The sequence below is a fragment of the Triticum urartu genome, chromosome 3 (assembly GCF_003073215.2).
Source record: "Triticum urartu cultivar G1812 chromosome 3, Tu2.1, whole genome shotgun sequence".
Classification (NCBI taxonomy): Eukaryota; Viridiplantae; Streptophyta; class Magnoliopsida; order Poales; family Poaceae; genus Triticum; species Triticum urartu.
Genome location: NC_053024.1, coordinates 198,795,139 through 198,804,701, shown reverse-complemented (window position 1 = coordinate 198,804,701; position 9,563 = coordinate 198,795,139). Strand labels below are relative to the sequence as shown.

The following is a 9,563-nucleotide window of genomic DNA, read 5'->3' as shown; positions in this document are numbered from 1 at the left end:
GGCCCAACATGGGAATAAGCCGTTCACCCTCACCCATAGTTGGATGGTCATAAAAGGCAACGAGAAATTCAAGGAGCAATATGCGGCCCTATGGAAGAATGGAGGGCCAAAAGCCGTTGAGGAGCATGGTGAGGGAGAGAAGTCGCAGCCGCGGGAAAAGACCAACTCCAAGAAAAAGGACAAGCGTGATGCGACGTCGATTGCCTTGCAAGCAACTTTGTAAGGCATGATGATCCAAAAGAATACAAGGGAGGAGAAGCGTCGGCAAGACAAAGAAGAGCAAATGAAGACCTACATGGAGATACAACGGAAGAAGTTCGAGATGGAGGCGGAGATGTAAGCGAAGAAGCATGAGATGGAGGTGAAGATGCAAAGGAAGATGCTCGAGATCGAAGCTACCAAAGCCAAGACCAAAGCAAAAGAAGTGGCACTCTCTTGCATGTCGAAGGGGGTGGAGATCATGAAGGTGGACTTGATCACGGTGTCCCCGAGAAAGTGAACTTAGTTCGAGAAGATGCATGCCGACATGCTCAAGCTTAATGATTGATTTATGACGGAGAGCATCATCTTTTTTGTATGCCAGCAAGTGTGCTGGCATGACCACAGTCAAGATAGCTTGGTTAAATTCATACTTTTTTTGTGTGTGTTGGCATGTGTGTCGGTCGCTGTCAAGTGCGTCAACATGAACTATGTGGTGTTTTGCGGAGACTGGCATTGTCTCAACTATGGGTGATGTCATGGCTATTGGCATGATCTCTGACCACGGGCATTTTTCAAATTTAAATTATTTTCTGCACGGACAAAATTTGAGTCGGCCGGTTGGGTACACCGATTCTACACAGACGGACGAGCTGACAATGGATCAAAGGAGCGAAAAGAGGACAAATGCTCGCCCGTTTGTTTGGGTCGGCACGATGGAGTTGTGGCCAATCCGACCCAGTCCAGCCGTAGGGCCGCCGCCGTAGCTTAGCGCCACCGCCGACTCCCCCGCCTCTCACGCGCGTCGCCGCCATCGCCGTCTCCGTTCTACTTCACCGCGTCCCTGCTCACTGCTGTCTCCGCCCCGTCCGCAATCTCGGACATAGGTTTTTGAGGTATGAGCTCCCTGAGTCATTCAGTGATCATGATTGCTTAAACCTGAACAAAACTCCACAAATTTTGGGCGTGCCACTAGATCCGCCCCTGTTGGTGGGGGTGATTCGCCGCGGGCGGGCGGCGGAGATGATCCGTCTGCAGACGTACGCGGCGTTCAGCCTGCTGGCGACGACGTCAGCGGTGTACTACGCGTTCAGCAGCAGGGAGCAGTTCTACCCGGCGATGGTCTACCTCTCCTCGTCCAAGATCTGCTTCGTGCTGCTCCTCAACACGGGCCTTGTCGCCATGTGCACCACCTGTTGGCAATAAGCCATGTCCATGCGCTGGCGACCGGCGTCGGGTGCGCCGGGTGCGCTGTGTGCGTGCGTGGAGTTAGTGGCTCCTGGTGGTGTGCGTGTGTGAGCCTATATAAGGCACTGTAAACATCATGTTAGGGGAGTTGCCGTGATGTAGCCTGTGTGTTGAATATAAAGGAGGCATTTGGGCGTCTGGGCGTTGGTCGCCGGGAAAAAAAGTGTGCTCCTTCTTTCACCTCCGTCCGGCGTGAGAGAGAGAACGGCAACAACAATTGGTATCATGAGCTTGGTGTCTTGGGCGTGCTTGCCATGCCGGAGACGTGGCAGCGATGGCGGTGCTCGCCGGTGGCTGCGCGGCGGAGCTCCGGGCCGTGTGTCGGCCCATGGAGGTGGGCGGCGCTGTGGCTGTCATGGCGCGTGGCGGAGGCGGCGGGCGGTGACGTCATACGTGCGGCAACCGCGGAGGCCGCCGAGGCGCTGCGTGGTGGCGCGGTGGCGCAGCACGGAGTGACGACGTGGAGGCACTGCATGGCGGCACGGAGGCCGCGGCGGTGCAGGGCGATAAGCCGTGGAGGCGAGTCGGGCGCGACCGGTGCGTGTTATGGGTGCGCACTGGACGCGTCGGGACCGCGGGCGCGCGATGAGCGTCTGGTGCGGTCGGGCTCATCGGGCGCGTCAGGTGCGCGCGGGACGTGCGGGACGCACTGGTGTGGTCGGACTCGTCGGGCGCGTCGGGGTGCGCGCAGGACGTGCGGGACGCATTGGTGCGGTCGGGCTCGTTGGGCGCGTCGGGTGCGCGCGGACGCAGAGGGATACCAGGCGTGTGTCGCCGGCGGAGAAGGAGCTCGACGTATGTCGCTAGAGTCGTGACGGAGCACGGTGCGACCGGCGTCGGTGCGCCAGGTCGGGTACACGGGCTGGATCACGGCCGTAATGACGACAATGACGTGAGCTGCATCAACTCCGACGACGGCGGGCATACGACACGTTGAAGTGGGCGCGGAGGTGCGCTATGTCATCGGGCAGACAAGATGACGATGACGAGTTAGAGCTTCTGTTAGCAGGCTGCGCGGCGATGTCATGGTTTAGAAGGTGAGTGTTGGCAATAAGCTATGTCCATGTGCTGGCGACCGGCGTCGGGTGCGCCGGGTGCGGTGTGTGTGTGCGTGGAGTTAGTGGCTTCTGGTGGTGTGCGTGTGTGAGCCTATATAAGGCACTGTAAACATCATGTTAGGAGAGTTGCCGTGATGTAGCTGTGTGTTGAATATAAAGGAGGCGTTTGGCCGCCGGGGCGTTCGTTGCCGGAGTGTTGGTCGTCGGGAAAAAAAGTATGTTCCTTTTTCCACCTTCGTCCGGCGTGAGAAAGAGAACGGCAACAACACCACCTGGCAGCTCGTCAAGCGCATCTTCCTGGGCACGCTCCGCGAGGCCGAGGTTGAGCAGCTCAACAAGCAGTCCTGGAGGGAGGTCGTGGAGATCCTCTTTGCGGTCACCATCTTCCGCCAGGAGTTCTCCGTCGCCTTCCTCGCCGTGGTCGCCGCCCTGCTCCTCGTCAAGGCGCTGCATTGGCTCGCACAGAAGAGGGTCGACTACATTGAGACCACGCCCTCCGTGCCGATGCTGTCGCACATGAGGATTGTGTCCTTCATGGTGTTCCTGCTTGCCGTCGACTGCATCTTCCTGTCGAGATCCTTGATGCCACTGATAAAGAACCGGGAGGCGTCTGTTGCAATCTTCTTTTCCTTTGAGTAAGCTATATCTCAAATCCTTCTTTCTATTCCAAAATTGGCTTGCAGTGCAGCATCTTTTTATTGCCCCACTTCACATTTCAGAAGGTATCCAATATCCATGAGTCAGATTCAATTAAAACAGCAACCGTTGGATCTTATAAATATCAATGCGCTTTGGTTTGACACCTATAAGTTGAAAAATCGTGCATTGTTCCATGAAATGAAAACGCCATGTTTCATGGAAAGGGACGTTTATGCAACATTTTTTGAACGGTATTAGACATCATTTAACAAACCGACAACAAAGTACGGAAGTTGTACTAGCATTTCTAGTTCTATGAGCATAAAGATGCATTTGTAGAATGTTACATACTCCCTCTGTAAATGCTCTTATATTTCTGTACAGAGGGAGTACTAGATATTCAAGTCTATCCATAACCATCATATCTTCACGAGATCCTCCTCCTCTAGAGGTGGTGGTGTTCGTGCTCCCTTTGCAAGTCCATTTTAGAATCCTGGAAGAATAGTTTAGACGTACCAGTTTAAGCGCTGGATGTTATGACTTGTGTGTGGATGCACCAATGTATGTTTCAAACTTCTTGGTCATTCATAACTTATACTTGGCCTGACGCTGCAGTATCCAAGTCATCACTTAATCATTTCACTTGATGCCTCCACTAAGCCATGTGTAGATTTGTCCAGTATGTTTGCCACCTCAATATTAAATCTGATTCATTTTTATGTTATGGTTGTTACGTTCTCGGAGCCAAGTCCAGGAACTTGTTAGCTACTCCATCGTTCTTGAAAAGATGGCGTATAAATTTAGTGTTAAGTCAAGTGGTGCAAAGTTTCTTCAAGTTTGTAAGGAAAACTATCAACAACAATACCAAATTAGTATCATCACATATAGACACTAAAATATATTTTCATATTATGTTTATTTACCAATGTAATTGTTGATAGTTTTTCCTACAAACTTGGTCAAACTATGTACTGTTTGACTTCAGACAAAAATTATATGCCTTCTTATCTGAGTCGGAGAGAGTGTCTTCTTAACTCTAAGCAATACTTTAAGTGAAAGTGGTGCAAAACATTAGGTCTGAATATTTTAAATTGCAGTAAGACTTAACAGCTACTAGTATATGTTATTGTTTTTAAAGGATGGGACATGCCTGTTCAGGCTTGGTAACAACCAAAGGGACTAATCTTATATTTATTACTTGAGGTTATACTAAAATTTTACGTTTACATCTGCAGATAATTCTTGATGTAATTTCAAGATCTTGAAACCCAAGTAGCTCAGATATGTGCAAATCATGTTTTCAGGTATATGATACTAGCAACATCGACGGTATCGATATTCATGAAGTATGTATTCTATGTCAGCGACATGCTAATGGAAGGTCAATGGGAGAAAAAGGCAGTGTATACATTTTATTTGGAGCTCATCAGTGACCTTGTGCACTTGTCTTTGTATATGCTCTTCTTCATAGCTATCTTCCCTGTGAGTTCTCTTATGATCTTTCCCCTTAAGAGTACTATAGTTTGAACTTCAGTGTCTGATATGTTATACCTATACCAGGAACTATGGTGTCCCTCTGCACTTGATCCGTGAGTTGTACGAGACCTTCCGCAACTTCAGAATTCGTGTTTCAGATTATGTGCGCTACAGAAAGATAACTTCCAACATGAATGAATGTTTTCCAGATGCTACAGCTGATGAGCTTAATGTGTGAGTTATTTGATTTCACTGGCACTGTTTCAGTTTATTCAACTATGGCTCTTGTTTATGATTTAGATATTTTTATGAATTCAGGAGTGATGCTACATGTATTATCTGTCGTGAAGAGATGACAACAGCAAAGAAGCTGCTTTGTGGGCACTTATTCCATGTGCATTGTTTGAGGTCATGGCTAGAGCGCCAACATACTTGTCCCACATGTAGAGCTCCCATTGTCCCCCCGGACAATGGACGTACTGCATCTGCGCAACAGCATGGAGCTCAACCGGGTGTTCAGCTTGGTGAGCTTCCTTTTGCTGTTCTGTTCATTGTTTTACATTTTTCTACTCAACAATTTCTATCAGTCAGTGCCACATTTGGCAAATAGTTTTGTATGTGATTCCTAATTCAGTGTGAGGAAAAACAGCTGCAGGCATCGGCGCTCCAGGTTCAGAAGGGGCAACAAGTGAGAACGTGAACAGGCGTCAAGCAAAACTTGAGGCTGCTGCTTCAGCTGCTTCCTTATATGGGAGATCTTTTGCTTATCCTCAACAAACACCTTGAATAGGTATATTTTTTTCATCATCGTTGTTACTTCTCTGTAATAGTGCGAAATGTCAAGCATTTGGTGATTCCGCTTGGGATACTTTAATATGATCAGAAATGCTGACTCTGGTATTTTATCGCGGATCATCATTTTGCAACTTAGAATTTATATATGCATCTCATTTGCAAACTGCCACATTGTTAACTTGGAATGTATTTATGAACATTGCCAGTTTGGTTATACCTTTACCTGCCTTATGTTGATGGTGGCTGGATAAAAATGGTATCACTTGTTAGTTCTCCTTACTAACCATGCAGGATAGTTTGTTTTTTGCCACTAAGCCTTGCATTCATCTGGTTTTGTCTTTTCTATTTTGCACCTGGCCATCTCATTGGTGTGCAGGTCCAAACAGTGAAAAAAATAAAACAAACAGGACGAATGAAACATTAGGAAGAATCCTAAATAGTCGGTGATGCTCCTTTTGGCCTTGGAACATTATGACTTGTCGAGCTGTGGTTATTGTATTCTGTTTTGGAGTATTAGCAATTGGTCTGGTTTCCTTATGCATTTGTATTAGTATAGATTAACCTGTACACCCAAGTCTCTTGAAATTCGCCTCGTGGGTTATGCAATACAGATAAGTTGCTCTTTTAACATGGTATTAGAGCCCTAGGTTTCTTTATCCCACGCGCAACTCGTGCTCTTTCAGATCGCTTTTCCCGGCGACTGATCTAATTCCCAGTCGATCTGGTCTTCTGTGACGGCCGGATAATTAAGCTACAGTAATCCCAAGTTAAATAGTGCCACGTCACCACTCTTATTGTTGCTAATCCTCGGTTGATCCAAATCGCAATTCAAATTAAAATTCAAATCAAATAAAATTCAAATCAAAATCCAAAACTCAAAGTTTTCAAACATGAAAGCTAAAATGTTCAAACTGTGGAAAATAATCTCTGGTTATTTCTCCTGTTGAAACCAACCTCTTCTGAATTCCCAAAAAGCCCTTGGGAATTAATTTTTGATCCAGCAGCAAATTATTTGGCCTTTTCAATTTCTAAAAATGGTTAGACAACTCCTTCTGACCCCATACTTTTTGTTCCATCTCAATATATTGTGTTAGATTTATGTGCCAAGTTTTGTTCAAAACAAAACTCAATTGGTACAAAAAGAAAATGCAAAAGAAAAAAAGAAAATGGAAAACAGAAAGTTAAAAGCAAAAAGAATACCCCCCCCTTCCTCACTAGGCCTCGGTCCAACTGCCCCCTCCAAGCAGGCCGGCCCACTCCCACACCCCCCTGGCCTATAAGCCCAACTCCCCCCCAACCGAACCCTAGATGCAACCCCCCCCACTCCCCCACGATCTCCACCCTCTCCCTCCAGCGCCGCCAAGGGAGAGCCCCGCGCGTGACCCCCCCCCCCCCCCCCCCCCCCCCCCTCTCTCGCTCGATGTCATGCCCCCCTCCCCGATCTGAACTAGGGCTCGGCCCCAACACCTTCCGTCGCCCTCGCCTTGGCGCCGCCGCTCGAGGGCCTCGTCGCCGTTGCCGCCCCTGACCGCCCCGGCACCACTTGCCCTGACGTCACCCCACCGCCTCGTCCGCACCATCGACGCCCGATCCCACGCCCCTCGATGCTGGCGCCCATCCCAGTCGCCTCCTCGCCCCGTCTTCTTCGTCGCGCGATGCCCGCCTGAGACCTCTGCCTTGCCGTCACCGACCAACATCGTCGTCGCCGGAAACGCATCCCCGACCCCTCCCCGAGCCGACTTTTGCACAACTACAGGCCCCGGTGAGGCCTCGTCTGTCTTCGCTCCGTTCCCCTGTGATCCGGTCGCCGTAGGTCGCCTCCCGCACCCTCTCCCCCGCACCGGCCACCTCTTGCGGTCACCGCCCCGCACGCGCCCGGTGGCCATACTCGCGCCCTGGACACACCCCGGCCGCGCACACCGCTCCCTGGACGTGCCCAGGTGCGCGCCCGCCGCCACCCGCGCCTCTGTATGCTCCCGCCCGAGCCCACCGATGGTTGCGCCGCCCGCTGCTTTCCCTCACGCCGTTTTCGACCGCACCGCAACCGCCTGCTACCCAACGCGCCCCGCCGCACCAGTTTCCGTCGCCGGAAACGGCAGGCCGACGAGCCCTGCCCTGGGGTCCATCGGTGCGCTCCAGCGCCCGGACGCTCATGGCCATGCGGGCGGGCGCCCTCACCTGTTTCGCCCGTTGCCCGTTTGGCCCCTAGGCCCTATGACATGTGGGGCCCAGCCCCTGGAACATCTTTTTCTTAAAAAAGAGTAAATAAATAAATGAATAAATAATAAATAAAATAATTAATTAGTTGATTGATTAATTAATTAATTAATTAAGTTAATTAATCCTAATTAATTAATCTAATTAACATGTTAGTTTAATTAAACAATAATTAATTAACCTATCCCTAACTAACCTAAACAGAGAATGACAGGTTGGTCCCACGGGGCCCACACGTCAGGTTGACCAGGTCAACGGTCAACGTTGACTGCTGACGTCATGCTGACGTCAGCAAGCACTATTCTGGATAATGTTGGTTTAAAATAATTAAATAAATCCTAAAAATGTTTTAAATCTTTTAAAATTAATATAAAATAAACCGTAACTCGGATGGAAAAACTTTGTACATGAACGTTACTTAGAACGACGAGACGAATCCGGATACGCAGCCCGTTCATCCGCCACGCATCCCTAGCATAGCAAACGTTGAACTTTTCCCCCTCCGGTTCATCTGTCTGACAGACGTCCGGAACCGGGAAAACTTTCCCGGATGTTATCCTCCTTCGCCAGTGTCGCCTAGCGCTGCGTTAGAACACCTCTAGCACCGCTTATTGTCTTGTTATGCTTATGTTTGCGTGCATTTACTGTTTCTTCCCCCTCTTCTTCTCCGGTAGACCTCGAGACCGCTGCTGATGCCTCTGTAATCGACTACGTCGATGATGACCCTCCTTGCCAGAGCAGCCAGGCAAGCCCCCCCTTTGATCATCCCGATATCGCCCATTCCATTCTCTCATGCTTGCATTAGATTTTGCTATTGTTATTGTTTGCTCCTATTCTGATGCATAGCCTGCTTTTGTATCTGCTGTTGTACCTTACCTGCTTATCCTAAACTGCTTAGTATAGGTTGGGTAGTGATCCACTGTGACCCCCACCTTGTCCCTGTTGCCCCTGCTTCATCATCGAAGACCCGATCAACGGGATTGAAGACCAGGCCCCGACACCGCACATCACTTTCCCCTTAGTTGCTCGACACTACTGGGTTACTATCGAGTGCCGAGGGTGAGACCTCTTCAGCACTTCTGTTGTTAACCTGTAGTGTAGCTATTCGGTCGTGGTCATCGAGGGTGATTTCCTCCTTAACCACTTCTGATACGGCTCTGTCGTGCAACCCCTCAAGTGTGAACCTCGAGGGTGGATCCTCTTACATTCACCTTGATGATTACATCGAGTGGAATTCACCGGGGGTGATTCCTCGGGTTTTCCCTTTGGTGTTAGACACACAGTTACTATGGTTACTAGAGCTTTACACTGAACCATGTTACTAAAGACGGGTCGACCATGAGGGGTACCCGCGCGAGCTTAATAGAGAATGGTGTGGAGTCGGGTTGACCTGGAAGGTGCCCGTGAGATACTTACGAGGCGTGGCCGGGCATTCTTAGCCCTTGCCGCAAGTACTCGAGACGGGGCGACGGGGTCACATCGATCGTGAGTCTCTGCTCGTTACCGCGCGTTCCTAATCTACTACAATTTGGATATTTGATCCTAGGGGCCTCTGGCCTGATAGCACTAACCATCACGTGGGCATAGTATGGGCGTTCTGCGTCGTATATGTTGGGGAACATTGCGGAAAACAAAAAAAATCCTACGTTTCACCAAGATCAATCTATGGAGTCAACTAGCAACGAGAGGAGAGTGCATCTACATACCCTTGTAGATCGCGAGCGGAAGCGTTCAAGAGAACGGGGATGATGGAGTCGTACTCGCCGTGATCCAAATCACCGATGACCAAGTGCCGAACGGACGGCACCTCCGCGTTCAACACACGTACGGAGCGGATGACATCTCCTCCTTCTTGATCCAGCAAGGGGGGAGGAGAGGTTGATGAAGATCCAGTAGCACGACGGCGTGGTGGTGGATGCAGCAGTGATCGCA

At 49.8% G+C, this 9,563-nt stretch overlaps 1 pseudogene; it reads left to right on the top strand.

The window, feature by feature from the left end:
* The first annotated feature begins 1,221 nt into the window (after window positions 1-1,221).
* LOC125543577 lies at window positions 1,222-5,594 on the top strand (annotated as a pseudogene).
* The last annotated feature ends 3,969 nt before the right edge of the window (window positions 5,595-9,563 follow it).